We start from the raw sequence: 18107 nt of genomic DNA, 5'->3' as shown, positions 1-18107 counted from the left end.
CATTTTAGCACCATAATATTACATACAGGTCTCTAGCTTCAACAGTGATATATATATATATGCTCAGTGATTTATTGGTACATGCCCAGGGCAATAATCAGAATTAGTATTTATTTCCATACGGGCTACAGGTAGTGTTGTGAAATACTTCAACACACTGGATCGCAGATTTAGACCCCCTGCACTCTTACTCCTTAAAAACCAAAGAAATGAAGATATGTAGCAATCACATTGTAACAGGGGTGACAGTGACTTAATGCTTATACTAGTGGACTTCTGGTACCTTTAGGGTACGGTGTTCCCTGAAGGGCTCTCAAACCCCGCATTTCAGATGCCTAGCTGTATCGCTGATGTGTTGCACCTCAGAATCACTTTTAAACCTTACCTCTGGTATCTTTAATCCCTATTGCTCAACGCATGGTGAAAGTATTGCATAAATGTGTCTGAAAATGAGCAATGGGCACCTGAGAGACTCATTTGCCTGTTTCACAAATGATCATATTTGACTAGAGATTCTGTTTGGGATTCAGTTGTGCATTCTGACAGCAATCTCTTTCAAAAAATGATTTTACCTTATCGCGGCTTTGCCCTTCTTGCCTCTTTGGACAATATCTCCATCTTGTGGTCGTTGTTGGTAATGTCTAGACAATATCTCCATCTTGTGGTCGTTGTTGTAAATGTTTTCTTATGCCCTTTTTTTATTTCAATTCTCTATTAGTTGATTCTAGAATCTCTACAATAGAGTTGAAAACATCAGTTTTATAGCAGACAATATGACATTATTTATAGTCCAATTAGAAATTTATTACCCTGTTTTTAACATTATAACAAATTAAAATTGATTAAAACTAAGTTTGGAACACCAGGGAACATAAAAAATGATTTTTAGGAAAACCATGAGGTTCTCTGTGTCCGATGCCTGCAAGGGGAGAAAGCTAGAATCCTTTGATTTTTCAAAATTTGAAAATAAACATTATATAACAACAGCTTTCATTCCTAGGAGTGAAAAACAACCATTTTTGAAGACATATTAGTTTCTAAACATTTTTGCAATTTACGTTGCATTGTCCAATGTGATGTTGTAATACAGTTTAGAATACAGTAAGTCTAAACTGTATCAGCTTTATTTATGGGTTGCAATTTAGAAAAAGTCAAAAACCGCACTCAAAATGCAATTTAGAGCTTTCTGGCAAGAGGAGACACCCAAATTATAATGTAACATGCCACTGTTTGTGCATGAACAAAGTTATACTGCAATTTTCCTTAGATACGCAATTAAAAAAAATAATTTTTTTGAATCCCCGGCCGAACACATTCCATAAGAATCAGCGCTTTTATACAGTATATCGCCTTTAAACACATATATTTAAACACGCGTTTACGATTTAAATCAAAACGCGATTCAAATCAATATAAATGTTTATTTTGTAACGCATAGGTGACTATTCATTGTTATTAAAAAGACGTAAATTCGATCATGTTGTGATATTTAGAAATATAAATTTGTTTTGATGCGAGTGAGGTTTTATTTAATCTCTGACCAAGGGAAATGTTTCATTTTTTCAAAGAAATGTTTGTTAAAAATTAAAGTCATAGTTCCATGAGATTCAACCATAGACCATGTGACATAGGAGTCAGGAACCTAACCCACAGCACCACCAGCGCAGACACATGCTGAGGGCTGAAAAAGCACTACAGAAACATTATCGACTATAAAATAATGTAATTAGGCACAGAAGAAGTTTACAGCACAGTACAATAATAAATGCTGACCATGACTTTAGAAGCATAAATTACCTTACACTCAATTTAAACACAAGCTGTCTTTAGCCCTCTAAGCTGGTTCATACAGAAATGTAGAGAACCAGGCTCAGAACACACAGCTTCATTAGCGAATACATATGCAGAACAACTAGAGAAGATGTTTTACAGAGGATGGATTTTTAGAAACATCCCATCAGTGACATCACTGAAGTCAACTCCTAGGTAACTGTCGTGTGGATAGTTTCACAAGAATCAGACAAAGGTTTAAGCATCGCTTATTTTAGATAAAACTGCAAAAAAAAAAAAACAACCCATAATGTACTTCTTTGCGGCTCTGTTTGCCCAAATCATATATTCACAACGTGAAATTAGAAAATAATATTACGTAACCAAAAACCGCAATATGGAAACAGAACCTGTGTAATTGTTGACAGATGATGTACTCGTACCATTTTTACAAGACGAACTACAACATTTAAAAAATGACTTGTATGTACTTGATATCTCTAATCAATCCACTGCACTGCATTAAAACAAAACAAAAACTAAAACGCCCTGGGCATACCGTTTCGCGCTTCTTATCAGTTGCTCAAAAGCAATTTGACCGTATGAAATGCATAATATAAACCTAGAAACATATACGTGAGGAGTATTTACATAGTATCGGTGTCAAGACATACCTCTCAAATACTGTAAATCAAGTTAAAAATATCTCAAGACCGATTCTGGTCATAATGAAACCATGTTTCGTGTATGTTTTCTTTAAAGTACCGAGACCAGCCATATACTGTATGTTTATGTTCCAAAATTAATATCGTTTATGGCCTTCACACGCGTTGCAGCATGCTCCTATTCTTTTTATGCTCAGGCACTAAGATTTCCCTTCAGTGGTAAAATTCCATATAAATATTCAATACTTAAACGGGCACAATTAAGACATTAAATATACATATACATATACAAACTGTATACAGTACAGTTTGCATACGGTAATATGTTTATGTTCCTAAATCAACCTCTTTTATGAGCATGTGAAAGGCATGGTGAATCGATTCTCAAAAATTACTGTACTTTGCATGATTGGAAAAAAATGCGTGATTGCGAAATGCTGTGGTGTTACTTTTACAAAGACGGTCAATGAAAAAAATAATGTGGACCAGGGCAATACTTTGAGTTTACAGCTTGTCCAAGGTCATTTATGATTAATACTATTAGTAATATCTTCATTAAAGACTTTGATGGCTACAGCTCAAACATGAGAAGTTGAGCTTTATTAGCTCCACCTTGCGGAAATTCCAGATACTATTATTTTGCTAGCGGTATTTACCGGTAACTCGTGGTATTTACCGGTAACTTGTGGTAGACTGCGTACAGCGTACGCCCGCGCATTTTGAATGGCTGCATCTGTAGCAATCATATTGTAGCAGACACTCATTTGCCTGTTTCACAAATTATCATATTTTGCTAGAGATTCTGTTTGGGATACGGATGTGCATTCTGACAGCAATCTCTTACAAAAAATGATTTTACCTTATGCCCTTCTTGCCTCTTTGGACAATATCGCCATCTTGTGGTCGTTGTTGGTAATGTCTAGACAATATCTCCATCTTGTGGTCTTTGTTGGTAATGTTTTCTTATGCCCTTTTTTATTTCAATTCTCTATTAGTTGATTCTAGAATCTCTACAATAGAGTTGAAAACATCAGTTTTATAGCAGACAATATGACATTATTTATAGTCCAATTAGAAATTTATTACCCTGTTTTTAACATAATAACAAATTAAAATTGATTAAAACTAAGTTTGGAACACCAGGGAACATAAAAAATGATTTTTAGGAAAACCATGAGGTTCTCTGTGTCCGATGCCTGCAAGGGGAGAAAGCTAGAATCCTTTGATTTTTCAAAATTTGAAAATAAACATTATATAACAACAGCTTTCATTCCTAGGAGTGAAAAACAACCATTTTTGAAGACATATTAGTTTCTAAAACACTACAATAAAGTTAAAAACATCCATTTTATATTACATTATTTTTTGTGAAATAATTAAATTGGCTTATTTCTCTCGCATTAAATTGGCTACAAATGCAAGAATTCAACCAGATATTCTTGTAAAATGTATACTGTTGCATTGCAGTTAGTTAATGTAGTTAGTCCATAGTCAGCAATCTAAACTTTATTGTTAAGCTTTAATGATTGATGTTGTACCAGTAACCTTTAGAAATACTATAGTACTTCACAAATGCTTTGTGTGTTTGGAAATCTTTTGAGTAAAAGCCTTATAAAAATAGGTTTAGTTTTTACAGGACATCACAAAGAAATAGGATGGTATAATTCTTATAATTGCTTAGTGATTGTATTTGGAAGATTATGCACTAAACAGACTTCAGGGATGCCAGTGGATCATTGTGCTATTTGGAATTATTCCAAAAATCAAGTGACCTCTTTGCTGTAGTATTTTTAGTATTATTTATTTAGTATTAATAAAGAATAGATTTATTAAAGTCATGCGATGTGCAAGCAGGATATGTAAAATAATTTAAAATAAAGTTTTTTATTATTGTTATAGAGAAACATGATCAGATTTTCCCTGGTTCAGAAAAAAGACGATTAAAATCTGTAATCTTTCCACTTGTATGTCATCAGACATTAACGAGTACAACCCCCCTCTCTGCCGGAGTGCTGGCTGTGATGAATTAAACCAATTTCACAGGTATTTTCAAAGTAGGAAGTACAGTGTTAACTAGTAGATGGCCTCCTCAATGAAATCACTTCAACATGCTAATGCGTTGGTGTAACAGTCCCGGCGTGGCAAGCTTCCAATGTCAACTCGACTCGATTGGAAGACAATGAACGTATTTTAGCCCTAAATGAATTAACAGCAAACATGGTTTACATAAAAGACATTTTTCCAAGAAAGTTTATAATAATACGATCTATAGTTGAAATCTGAGCCTAAATATAAAGAAAAAAGCATTTTCAGAGAGCAATCACGCTGTGTTTATGTAGAAAAAGCGATTAGGCTTATGAGCAATCTAATTACCTATTCGCTTAAAACGCTATATAAAATAAAGTTTATTTAAAGATGAATGATAAGTGTCGCAGTTTAAATAATTTTCGTAGTAGGGCTTGGACAGATTCCAAGTGCATTTTTGCAATTTAAGTTGCATTGTCCAATGTGATGTTGTAATACAGTTTAGAATACAGTAAGTCTAAACTGTATCAGCTTTATTTATGGGTTGCAATTTAGAAAAAGTCAAAAACCGCACTCAAAATGCAATTTAGAGCTTTCTGGCAAGAGGAGACACCCAAATTATAATGTAACATGCCACTGTTTGTGCATGAACAAAGTTATACTGCAATTTTCCTTAGATACGCAATTAAAAAAAATAATTTTTTTGAATCCCCGGCCGAACACATTCCATAAGAATCAGCGCTTTTATACAGTATATCGCCTTTAAACACATATATTTAAACACGCGTTTACGATTTAAATCAAAACGCGATTCAAATCAATATAAATGTTTATTTTGTAACGCATAGGTGACTATTCATTGTTATTAAAAAAACGTAAATTCGATCATGTTGTGATATTTAGAAATATAAATTTGTTTTGATGCGAGTGAGGTTTTATTTAATCTCTGACCAAGGGAAATGTTTCATTTTTTCAAAGAAATGTTTGTTAAAAATTAAAGTCATAGTTCCATGAGATTCAACCACAAACCATGTGACATAGGAGTCAGGAACCTAACCCACAGCACCACCAGCGCAGACACATGCTGAGGGCTGAAAAAGCACTACAGAAACATTATCGACTATAAAATAATGTAATTAGGCACAGAAGAAGTTTACAGCACAGTACAATAATAAATGCTGACCATGACTTTAGAAGCATAAATTACCTTACACTCAATTTAAACACAAGCTGTCTTTAGCCCTCTAAGCTGGTTCATACAGAAATGTAGAGAACCAGGCTCAGAACACACAGCTTCATTAGCGAATACATATGCAGAACAACTAGAGAAGATGTTTTACAGAGGATGGATTTTTAGAAACATCCCATCAATGACATCACTGAAGTCAACTCCTAGGTAACTGTCGTGTGGATAGTTTCACAAGAATCAGACAAAGGTTTAAGCATCGCTTATTTTAGATAAAACTGCAAAAAAACAACAACAACCCATAATGTACTTCTTTGCGGCTCTGTTTGCCCAAATCATATATTCACAACGTGAATTAGAAAATAATATTACGTAACCAAAAACCGCAATATGGAAACAGAACCTGTGTAATTGTTGACAGATGATGTACTCGTACCATTTTTACAAGACGAACTACAACATTTAAAAAATGACTTGTATGTACTTGATATCTCTAATCAATCCACTGCACTGCATTAAAACAAAACGAAAACTAAAACGCCCTGGGCATACCGTTTCGCGCTTCTTATCAGTTGCTCAAAAGCAATTTGACCGTATGAAATGCATAATATAAACCTAGAAACATATACGTGAGGAGTATTTACGTAGTATCGGTGTCAAGACATACCTCTCAAATACTGTAAATCAAGTTAAAAATATCTCAAGACCGATTCTGGTCATAATGAAACCATGTTTCGTGTATGTTTTCTTTAAAGTACCGAGACCAGCCATATACTGTATGTTTATGTTCCAAAATTAATATCGTTTATGGCCTTCACACGCGTTGCAGCATGCTCCTATTCTTTTTATGCTCAGGCACTAAGATTTCCCTTCAGTGGTAAAATTCCATATAAATATTCAATACTTAAACGGGCACAGTTAAGACATTAAATATACATATACATATACATATACAAACTGTATACAGTACAGTTTGCATACGGTAATATGTTTATGTTCCTAAATCAACCTCTTTTATGAGCATGTGAAAGGCATGGTGAATCGATTCTCAAAAATTACTGTACTTTGCATGATTGGAAAAAAATGCGTGATTGCGAAATGCTGTGGTGTTACTTTTACAAAGACGGTCAATGAAAAAAATAATGTGGACCAGGGCAATACTTTGAGTTTACAGCTTGTCCAAGGTCATTTATTATTAATACTATTAGTAATATCTTCATTAAAGACTTTGATGGCTACAGCTCAAACATGAGAAGTTGAGCTTTATTAGCTCCACCTTGCGGAAATTCCGGATACTATTATTTTGCTAGCGGTATTTACCGATAACTCGCGGTATATACCGGTAACTTGTGGTAGACTGCGTACAGCGTACGCCTGCGCATTTTGAATGGCTGCATCTGTAGCAATCATATTGTAGTAGACACTCATTTGCCTGTTTCACAAATGATCATATTTTACTAGAGATTCTGTTTGGGATACGGATGTGCATTCTGACAGCAATCTCTTACAAAAAATGATTTTACCTTATCGCGGCTTTGCCCTTCTTGCCTCTTTGGACAATATCTCCATCTTGTGGTCGTTGTTGGTAATGTCTAGACAATATCTCCATCTTGTGGTCGTTGTTGGTAATGTCTTCTTATAGATAGATACTTTATTGATCCCGTGAGGGAAATTGCAGTGCAACAGCAGCTTAACACACACAACACAGCCACAGTGTAACAAATTATATAATAATAGTACAATACTGTATATATACTGTATATATATATGAAACAGAAATAGAAACAGAAACAGGAATCGCTTACTACCTGGAGAATCTCTGTAGGAATATCTAGCATTTATCAATGGAAATAAAAGCTGCTTTAATACAGTGCATGTTCAAACTCAAACCCTCAGCTGCTGTTCTTGTTTGTTTTGGGACAAATTGCAACTGAGCATCGCATGAGCCGTTACGTACCCTTATCTGTTAGGGAATTTCAAGGGAGGAGTTAGGTCAGAATGGGTAGGCTGCAAAACAACAAGTAAAGATTTATTCCAAGATGAAACGTTGTGGCGGTTTTCTTATCTTTTCAGCATGGACTAAACTTTTACGTGTTCCTTATATGCTATATATGTATATATTAGCACCAATGTCGTTCTTAAAAACTAACATGAAATTGTCAGGGACATTCAGCTATATACAAAGACGAGACAGACAAAGTAATAATTCTATATTAACGTGGCCTACATATTGACGCAATGATCGAACTAAGTGACGTGTTCTGATTCAGATCCCCTGCAGTTCATGCCAATTAGAACAATAGCAATGCTGATTCCTACCCACCCTACTGAGCACAAATTCAGCTGCTCTCCAGTTCTGTTCTGCATGTTTTTTCATTGCAATTGAGCTCGGAGCTGGAGATGATCTCCATACAGTTCTGTGTTAACTAGCCCGCACTTGTGTGCTAATTTACGGGTTGTGGCAGATGCTTTTCTATAGTTCATATACATGACGGCAACCTGTTACCGAGGAACCTGAGAGGTTTAAAAGCCTCACGAGCCAGGCAGGACTCGAACCTACAATCTTCTGATCCGAAGTCAGACGCGTTATCCATTACGCCACTGGCCCATAGAACATGCGCTTGCACTCCACCACAGAGAGCTCTACACTGCTACTAGTAGTACACTTCCCCATCTAAATTTTCACAGCAAGAAACTTGTGTTTCCTACTATTTTTATCAGGTTTAAAATATCATCTCCTTAAAACAGAAAAAGTGTTGGTGTGTCGTGCTGAAATTCTGATTGATTTTGAATTCAAAGAAAAAAGGTTTTCTTCCAAAACACCGTGAAATTGTCACATCTTGCAGACAATAGGTGTATTCCATGTTGAAAAGAGAAGAAAGAAAACCATGGAGCCTTTTACAGGTGTGAGGCTTCTTCAGGTGTGAGAAGATCTCACGGCCGAAATGCTGTGTTTCCGTTCTTCTCTTTTCAGCATGCAATAAACCAATTACTTGTTCCTTTGCAGCCGAGGCATGCTGACGTAGCTACCCAGCTGAACATCTTGCAGACTCTACAGTACTTCTCTCCTGTAGAAGTAAAGCAGGGCTTGCTGGGTGAGCTTTTGCTCCGGTAAATTAGGTCACGTGTCATGTTAAATCACTTCTTCTAAACACAACATTTGCTGGTGCTAGCTTTCCCCATGAAAAGAGACATTTCCCTTACAGTACATGACATATCGTTTTTATTCTATCAATAAGTATAGAAATAAAACAAAAGAAAAAATGTTGTCGCCAAAGAATGCACAGCTCTGTCGCCTTGGGGAGGTGTCAAGGGCATTGAGCTCCTTGGACATGAGAAGTGCCAGATAAATGCCATTTCTCATCATTTCTCTTGGCGTCAGTTCTGCTATTAAATGGGACGGAGGCAACGGGCTCAGAGAGCAGGTTAAGTGCACACCGAACGCAGATGTGTCCAAGTGTCTGTAAAAGCGCGGTGCTCTGCTGGCGCTGTTCCCTAGTGGCTTAAAGTGCCTGCCTAGTAAGCAGGCGATCCTGGGTCTGAATACCAGCGGTGCCTCTCTCCGTGTCTTGTTGTGCCGCATGTCTCATTTCAGACAAACATGTACAGCTTGGTTCAGTTTAATGCAAGAATTCATTTCCTTTCTGGAATAACTTGTTTTTGAAGAAATCCATACAGCTTGTGAAAGATGAAATCCATTTCTTGGTTGTCAGTGGAAAAAGATTGCCGGCTGCAAGAAGCGCAAGTGATTGTTTTCTTTGACCATAAACCTGCAAATGTAGGGCGCACAAAAGACTGTCAGACTCTGTGGTGCTGAAAAGTTGGTGGTTCAAGCCCCTCCAGTATGCGTGTCTCAGTTTTTCCAATGTAAACATCATCACCATCGCTAAAGAAGATGGCGCAGAAGGCTCCACAGCCGAAACGTTGTGCTTCTTTTCTTCTCTTTTCAGCATGGAGTAAACCTTTGCTTTATCCTTTGCAGCCTAAGCATGCTGACGCAGCTACCTTTCTCTTAACACGCCTCAATCATTATTCACCAAAACGATCAGCAGAATAAGTCGCCTTTGTGGTGATGTCACTCCTCTGCTTCACAAATGTCCTTAGTGACGGGCCATTTCTTTCTGCCATTTTTCCGGAGCGGTTATTGATTGCTCCATCATTTCCCTCTTACTTTCCATCACTAGATTGAAAAAAAAAACAGAAACAGGCTGACAGGACGACAATCAAATTGCAAAAACTCATCAAAGCACTCGATAGAGTATTTGAATCCACAAGTAGCTACGAGCAACTTTGTCCTGGCTTGCATGAAAGTCGGAAAATGTCAAAAAGAAAAAGATGGTGGCTTTTTCATATTCGTTCTTTTATTTTTAGTTCGTTGCTTCTTCTGTCCATTGTCCTCCTGCCTGGCTCTTGACCTGTGACTGCTTGAACGCACACAGTAGACTTTCATGCAGGGGATTTGTCCTGAGCCTCTGTGAAAGACCCACCCACCCCCATAAATAACTGCTCTAGAAACACATGAATGCAAAACTAAACCACAGCTTAAAGAGGAGCTTGTCATGACCGCCAGGCAGTTAAGACCAACTCTTAAGCAATCTAAACAGCACCAGCAGCGGGTGATTATTAACAAACGCCGCCGCACGAGTTAACCCACCTGCACACACTCCACCGTGCGGTACGCAGTGCTATTTTTACCATCTTTACCTGCTTCCCACTGGTATTGAGTCTACTCCTTGAGAGCTCTTCCTGGCGTTTTTTCCATTACCTCGTTTATTCTGGATATTGGACTCCCCTTCTGCCTTTTCGACTTTGGACCTCGCCTCTCACCTCGGACTGTTTGCCACCAGTGTTCTCCCTGGATAACGACTTACCTTACGCCTCTTGACCACGAAACAAAGCAAAGCAGAGCAAAACAAAATGAACAAACGAAAACCCTCACGTCCCGCACTTGCATATAACGCCGTTACTTGCCCAAGCGGTATTATACGTCATCCTAGAACTGCACCCCGGGGCGTACGGTATATGGGAACGAGCACACGCCACGAATCGTCTCGAATCACTCCCTACAGCTGTAAGGCGCTTTGAAGCGTGCACCCCCAACATTCTTCTTTGCGCATCTGTGAAAGGTAAACTCTTGAGCAAACTCTGAACCAGCTCTAAGGAAACTAATCCGATTAGACGTTACTTTGACTCATCTTTTAAGGGACCCTTGTTAATTGGAGAAATCAATGATTTCGAATGAATTCTGTATGCGTTAAAAGACAGCTATACACAGAAAACATGCAGGACACTTCTCATGATGTTTCCCGAGCCGAAACACAGTGCGTTTTTCCAAGCCATCTGACAAAGCCCGCCCACTGAAAACTGCAGCAAATCGTGTAAAGACGTTCAACTTTGTAACTACTGCACGCACAGGAAGCAGAATAAATTCCTCTTTTCAAACTGTCAAAGGTTTGCTTTGCGAACACTGCAGGACATCGCACAATCTCTTTTGAACGGGGACAAACGATTTCTTATGGGGCACAGTAAGTACAGACGTTTAAAAAGCTCAACTCATGCCGACGATGCAGCATGAAGAAGCGCAACCTAACGTTTGCATTCCTAGCAAATTCCTTTATTTTTTGATAAATAAAGACAGTCTTGTTTAACAAACAACACACACAACATTTTACATTGTCAATTCAATTCAAATCAATGTATTTCTATATAGCGCCTTTCACAACAAGGTTACGTGCTGTCTCTTTGAGGCAGATGTTTAAATCCTCTGAGTTAAGTGCTGAAGTTATAGTAGTCCTATCAGTATTGTTGCCTCCGATCAACAGATCCTCATTTTTCTCAGAGTTGAGTAACAAAAAGTTTTCACACATCCAAGTATTTCCTTCCTTAATGCATTTAACTAAACTGATAATAGAAGAGTTGTCGTTTGGTGTAAACAAAATGTTTATTTGAGTGTCATCAGCATATGAATGAAAGTTCATATTATTTTTTCATATTATCCTACCTAGCAGCAGCATGTAGAGAGAGAGAGCAATATTGGTCCCAGCACTGATCTTCTGGTACCCCAAATTGAACTCGTGACATTGATGAAGCAGTACAATTATTAGATATTTGAACATAATGAAAACGATGAGTAAAATGTGAAGTAAACCACTGAAGGACGGTTCCAGATAAGCCAACCTCAAACTCAAGCCTGTGTAACAAAACAGAGAGGTCAACCGTGTCAAAGTCAGCTCTAAGATCTAGAAGCACAAGCACTGTTGCATTCCCCGCATCAGTAGCTAAGAGAATATCATTTATGACTCTTGTTAATGCAGTTTCAGAAACCAGACTGAAATTTCTCAAGTATATTATTTGAATCCAGATACGATTGACGTTGGGCAACAACTATTCTCCCAAGACTTTTAGATTGAAATGGGACCTTTGAGACAGGCCTGTAGTTGTTAAGAACTTGTGGATCCAAATTTGACTTCTTAAGGAGCGGTCTAACAACCGCTACCTTAAATTGATCAGGTACAATGCCTGACGCAAGCGATGCATTCATCATACTAATTATAGGTCCTGCCAGTCCCTCGAGGGAATCTTTGACTAGCTGAGTGGGGATGGGATCTAGCGAACAGGTGGTTGACTTTGTCTTACGTCTGTGTTCATGAGTCCACCATAAGAAGAAATCTGAACAGGAGTGGTGATCATGCGAGGTCACCATGGAGGAAACCACTGCTCTCCCCCCCAAAAAAACCACCACTGCCCCTCTCAAGATTGCTAAAGACCACATGGATGTTCCACAGCAACTCCTGGAACAATGTTCTGTGGACAGACGTGACAAAAGTTGAACTTGTTGGTAAATGTGCACAGCGTTATGTTTGGAGATAACAAAACACTGCATACCAACTCCAAAACCTCATCCCACCTGGGAAGCATAGCGGAGGCTGTACGGCTTGCAATCATCGAGGGACCGATGAATTCCAAGATGTATCAGGAAAATCTACAGCAGAATGTCAGGGTGTCTGCCTGTGATCTAAAACTCGAAAGACGCTGGGTCATGCAGCATGACAAAAACAAAGGAGTACATCAACAACAGAGTGGCTGAAACAGAAGAAATTCCGTATTTTGGGATGGCCAAGTAAGAGTCCTGACCCCAATCCCATTGAAGTGCTGTGGCGTGATCTGAAGCAGGCCGTTCAGCGCAAGACATCCCAAAAATATACATGAACTGAAATAGTTTTGCATAGAGGAATAGGCCAAAATACCTCCTAACCGCTGCTCAGGTCTGACCAACCGCTACAGAAAGTGGGGGTTGAGGTTTTTGTCATAAAGGAGGTTCCACTAGCTCCTTAATATAAGGGTTCACATACTTTTTCCATCAATGACCTTGATTGTTTAAACCATTTGGTCAATAAAGAAACAGCAATGTCAAATGTTGGGCGTGTGTTGTTTGTTAAATCAGACTCTCTTTATTAATTATTATGACTTAGATAAAGATAAGATCACATGTTAGGAGCCATTCATGCAGAAATCCACATCATTCCGAAGGGCTGTTTACAAAAGTTTTTCTCCCAACTGTATGTGAGAGAAAAGCAGAGACGCTCACTGAGTAAGGTGGGGTTGCAGCTTTGCAAATCACAAGGACATTTGTACGCTCAAAATGGGACAGGAGCACCCCAGATGGGACTCAAACCCACAATCCCTGGCTTAGGAGGCCAGTGCCTTATCCATTAGGCCACTGGGACACACTGGGTTGGGTCGATCACGCTGATGAGAGCCAGTTTTTTTTTCCTTTGCTTTTTCAAAGGGATCCCCAAAATTAGGAAAGTTAGGCAGCAGAAGGTTTACTGTGACCTGAGACGGACCAGCATCCAATCACGGTGGTACACACACACACGCTCTCACTCATCTGAGCTACACGGCTACCAAGATGATCTCAGGTGCGCCGAGCTGGTACGGAACATATTGAACTGATCGACGGCGAATTGTCTCTCAGACAGGCTTTTCACTTCTGAGCTCCCTGACTGACAGTAATCAGCTAGGTAGTGAAACAGTCAGCTGCTTCTAAGCCTTAAACAGCTGCATCTCGGCGCTTCCACAGAGAGATGATTTGAAAGCCAAACATCGCCCATTGGGAACACCTTACTATCACTAGTTTAAGAGACTCTTAAGGTCTTGCAGAGGTGCCTGTCTAATAGCATGCGCTTTGCAAGCTATAGGTGTTTAGGCTGAGGCAGAATGCCTGTTAACAAAATGTTTTTCTAAAGGGGCCTCGCACTCTTTTCCAAGCAATGGTCACCATCCCAACCGAGTGTCACAATGTAGTCATGTCCTAGGACATCACCTGTTAGTCTCCATTTGTCTGCCACCAACACTTTAGGTTACGGGGTCACAACCGCACCCCGGAGACCAGAGGAGCCGTTGGCGTTCTGGCGGCGCAGATTGGGCTGAAGGTGGGGCGCTTGAATCTCGCTGTTGGAGGCCGTCTGAAACTGACCCAAGCCTTTCCCTTGAATTAAATGTAAATAAGAAATGAACCCCAGATGCTCATGGAATCAATCACGTGTTTCCTTTGAGCCGTTTCAGAGACTGCTCCAGAGTTTACCTTGCACAGATGCGCAAAGATTAATGATGGGGGTGCACGCTTCCAAGCGTCTTACAACTGTAGGGACTGATTAGAGACAATTCGTAGCTTGTGCTCATTTCCCTCTGTAACGCTTACGGCCGACAGGCACTGTGTAAGAGCCGGCGTACAAGAGCGGGTGACGTCACCGCCCTTCCCTGTGATAGCAGGACCACAGCTACCGGGCTGTGGAGAGATCTCTCTTTAGCTCACGGGGCTAGGTCGCTGCAGAGAGACGCGGAAGTCCCGGGTTTGAGCCTCCAGTCGGGATGGGGCCGACCAGATGCGGCAAGGGCGCCCGCCTGAGCCCCCGTTGCGTTACATCTCTATTCCCCGTGTTGCAGTGGTAAGATGACGTAAATTCCTGCTTCGACACGTAACGGGATTATAATCAAGTGCAGGAGCTGAGGGCTTTAGTTTTGTTTCGTTTTCCATGGCGTTCGTAAGCGCGCAAATCAAAGGCAATTCCTGCGTCTAACACGAATGTAAATGCTTTTGAAAGTGCAGTGTGGTGCAGCTTGTAAAATCCTTGTCCACATTTTTGGTTTGTTGATGTTTTTTCTGTCTGCCAAAGTTGCATTTTGACATCCGGACTGGGGGACTTTATCATTTGAACGTGAAGCCAGCCTTAAACCCTCTGAGGCGTGTCTGTCTGCCGGCACAAATCTTGTGAAAGGTATTTTTTTTAACGGAGAGCAACTTTAAAAAGGTTTCCGCAGCCACCTCGCAGTCCGTGTTAGATTATAGGAGGAATGCGGCGGTGGCGGGCTCGCTTTTGTCGTGGTCGAGTGGTTAAGGCGATGGGCTCGAAATGCGTTGGGGCTTCCCCGCGTAGGTTCGAAACCTGCCGACTCCGGCGTCTGCCGCACGTCGCCTTGTGCCTGCGCGGCAGAAGTGAAGTGCTGCTTCTCCTTTCCTGGTACTATAACAACGCGAAATCACTTGGACCCGCCGCCATGGGAAGCAATTCTTCAGATAACCACACATTTTGCGTTCGCACCTCTGGTGCTCTACTTATGCCTTTGAAAACCTAATGAATAAAGCTGAAAGAACCGACACGATATGTAGGTGCTGGTAAAGCACGCAGTAAAGAACTGTTAACAGCAAGGGTTTCAGTGGGTTAACTGAGGAGAAGGCGTGATCGCTAATTGTTGACTTTTTATTTGGTGTTAGAAACACTCTTACTGTGCATGACGTGCAACAAATGTAGCCACAGAAATTGCATCACGCTTTCATGTATGCTATTGCAGACACCAACGTTGCCTAGATAGAAAACCGAAAAAGCCGTGGGTTTGCTTGCTGGTCTGAAGGATCTCTCTTCGAATCTCTATCATTTGTCAATGGAAGTAAAAGGCGCTGCAATCTCATACGTTCAGAATCAAACCCGCAGCTGTTGTTCGACTTTTTTTTCTTGACTAATTACAACTGAGTGTCGCATGAGCAGTTACATAAACTTGTCTGGTATATTTGAACACAAATGCCGTTCTTCAATTAAAACTAACAGTACATTGTCAGGGACATTCAGTTCTATACAAACAAGAGACAGACAAGAGAATATTTCTACCGTTCATGTGGACTACGTGTTGACTTACTGATCGGAATAATTGAAAAGTTCGGGCTCATAGCCGATGCAGTGCGTGCTAATTAGAACAGCAACGCTAAGCTCTCAGCACCGTACTGAGCCCAGGTGTTTTTCTAAAGCTGTCAGGTGCAGTTCATTTACATGAAGGAAATATCTTACTGGGTACGATTACAACGCAGTAAGTAGCACAGACTACTTAGGGAGTAGCCCGATGTGTTTAAAAACAACCCGAGCCAGGCAGGAGTCGAACCTGCAATCTCCTGATCCGTAGTCAGACGCGTTATCCATTGCGCCACTGGCCCTGCTGTGACACTACAGGACTGTAACCCAGTGAGATGAGCACTGCACCTAGTAAAATATTACCCCCGGTCCATTCTTTTCCAAAAGTGAGAAACACCTGTTTTCTACATTTTGTCTGTTTTAAAACCATATCTCTTTAAACCAAACCAAGAGTTTGTCTTTTGCACTGATATTCTGATTCATTTCGATTTCAAAGAAAAAAAAACATTATCTTCCAAAACATCATAAAATTGTCCATTCTTCCAGACTCTACTTCTCTCTTGTAGTAGTACAGCAGACCTTTCCAGGTGAGCAGATCACAGAGTCCGAAATATGCTTCCTCCATCAAGCAAAGTACCTGAACATGACTCTGTCTTCATAAAAGCGCCCCTGTAATAAAGAAATTAAATCCGAAATCAAGAGGGCAGTTGCCTACTGAAGTTCAAGAAGTCATCAATTTTAACCTAGCAACACATTAAAGGCTGCATCTATACAAGTACGATTCTAGAAATGCTCACCAGATTACGTTTTAAGAAGGAACTGCGCCTCAGGTTCCGCCGAGATCTTAACTTGGATGGCAGGATTCAGAGTCCGGAGTGCGGACTGATGGCGCACGGAGGGTCCACATACTGTGGATCCCTCAGTTTTCTTCCGCGTGTTTAAACCGCCAGCGTGTGACTCCCCTGTCCCCGTGACCTCATTGCTCTGCTCTCGCCTCTGTGCAGCTGAGCCCGACTCATGGTAAAGTGGAAAAAAATATGCCCTCATTGTGGGATTTACTCTGGATCGAGGATAGATGTCACCTTTTTATCAATGAACAGGATGTATGTGATGTGGCGACTAGGTTCAATTTTGTATCCTTTTAAAAGATTAAGGACTGGGGTGAGCGTGATTTACCACCCTTTCAGCTAAGAACCCGACATGAGCACCGTTTAAGCTGCATAGACTCGGTCGTTTAACTCTTCTCCATTAGCAGGGTTAAGGTTAAAGAAAAAAAACATTGCTGACTTCTTTTTTTTTGCCAGCCGCTAGCGCTGATTAGCAATGTTTGTATTTCATGTTTTGCAAGTTCCATCCATTTTAAGAAAAACAAGTCGCGTTAAAGACAGGAAATGAATACTTGCATTTAATTAAGTCTAGCCGTAGGCGGTTGTCTGTAAGGACCAGTTCTGTTCGAGAAAACAGAACAAAGAAGGCACCACTGGGATTCGGACTCAGGATCTCCTGTTTAAGAGACAAGCGCTTTAACCAACTAAGCCACGGCGCCCCGGGAGTGTTGTCCTTTTGCAGCCACTTGGACACACCACTCAGACACATCTGCATTCGGTGTGTGCTCCGCCTGCTCGTTGAGCAAGTTGCCACCTTTACATACAATAGCAACATCGACACCAAGAGAAAGGATGACAAATGGCTTTTATCTGGAACTTTTCATGTCCAAGGAGCTCAATGTGCTTTCTGTGTACAACAGGGCCACTGAACTCCACACTGGCCACTGAACCACAGCAGTGGCTTGCTGGCTTGACATCTCGCAAGGAAAATGTTGAAATCGCATGTGGAACAGGAAAATGACCCTCGAGTACGAGGGAAAAAAAAGAAAAAGATCATCTGGAGCGCGCCAACCCATGTCTGGACAGCCCAGTTTCATCGACGAGGTGGCCGAGTGGTTAAGGCGATGGACTGCTAATCCATTGTGCTCTGCATGCATGGGTTTGAATCCCATCCTCGTCGCTCTCTACGTTTGACGTTGGCTCTCCTTTTGTTTGCTCCAGTACTAGAGCCTTACATTTTCTAGCGGTGGCTGAACATGGTATAGTAGGCTAACGTTGGTATCGAGCAGTGGTAGTAACAGTATTTACGTGCCGCTGCTGCCAAGTGGCTCTGGGTTGAGACCGCGTTTTCACTTACTTGCAGCACAAACGGAGAAAGCGATTTTTGACAGTCTCTCGAGAGACTGCGCTAGGTGTTTAGGGATAGACTTTGTCAGTTCCCCCTGGG

General features: G+C 40.5%; 4 non-coding genes across 4 annotated transcripts; 1 reads left to right on the top strand and 3 right to left on the bottom strand.

Moving 5' to 3' along the window:
* Positions 1-8181: 8181 nt before the first annotated feature.
* trnar-ucg (transfer RNA arginine (anticodon UCG)) lies at positions 8182-8254 on the bottom strand. The gene has a single exon. It is a non-coding gene; the product is annotated as a tRNA-Arg (tRNA).
* Positions 8255-13300: 5046 nt separating this feature from the next.
* On the bottom strand, positions 13301-13373 carry trnar-ccu (transfer RNA arginine (anticodon CCU)). Its single transcript has one exon. It is a non-coding gene; the product is annotated as a tRNA-Arg (tRNA).
* Positions 13374-16062: 2689 nt separating this feature from the next.
* trnar-acg (transfer RNA arginine (anticodon ACG)) lies at positions 16063-16135 on the bottom strand. The gene has a single exon. It is a non-coding gene; the product is annotated as a tRNA-Arg (tRNA).
* Positions 16136-17758: 1623 nt separating this feature from the next.
* Positions 17759-17840, top strand: trnas-gcu (transfer RNA serine (anticodon GCU)). The gene has a single exon. It is a non-coding gene; the product is annotated as a tRNA-Ser (tRNA).
* The last annotated feature ends 267 nt before the right edge of the window (positions 17841-18107 follow it).

The sequence above is a fragment of the Lepisosteus oculatus genome, unplaced genomic scaffold (assembly GCF_040954835.1).
Source record: "Lepisosteus oculatus isolate fLepOcu1 unplaced genomic scaffold, fLepOcu1.hap2 HAP2_SCAFFOLD_45, whole genome shotgun sequence".
Classification (NCBI taxonomy): Eukaryota; Metazoa; Chordata; class Actinopteri; order Semionotiformes; family Lepisosteidae; genus Lepisosteus; species Lepisosteus oculatus.
Note: the sequence above shows the minus strand (reverse complement) of the source record. Positions and strands in the feature narration are given on the sequence as shown.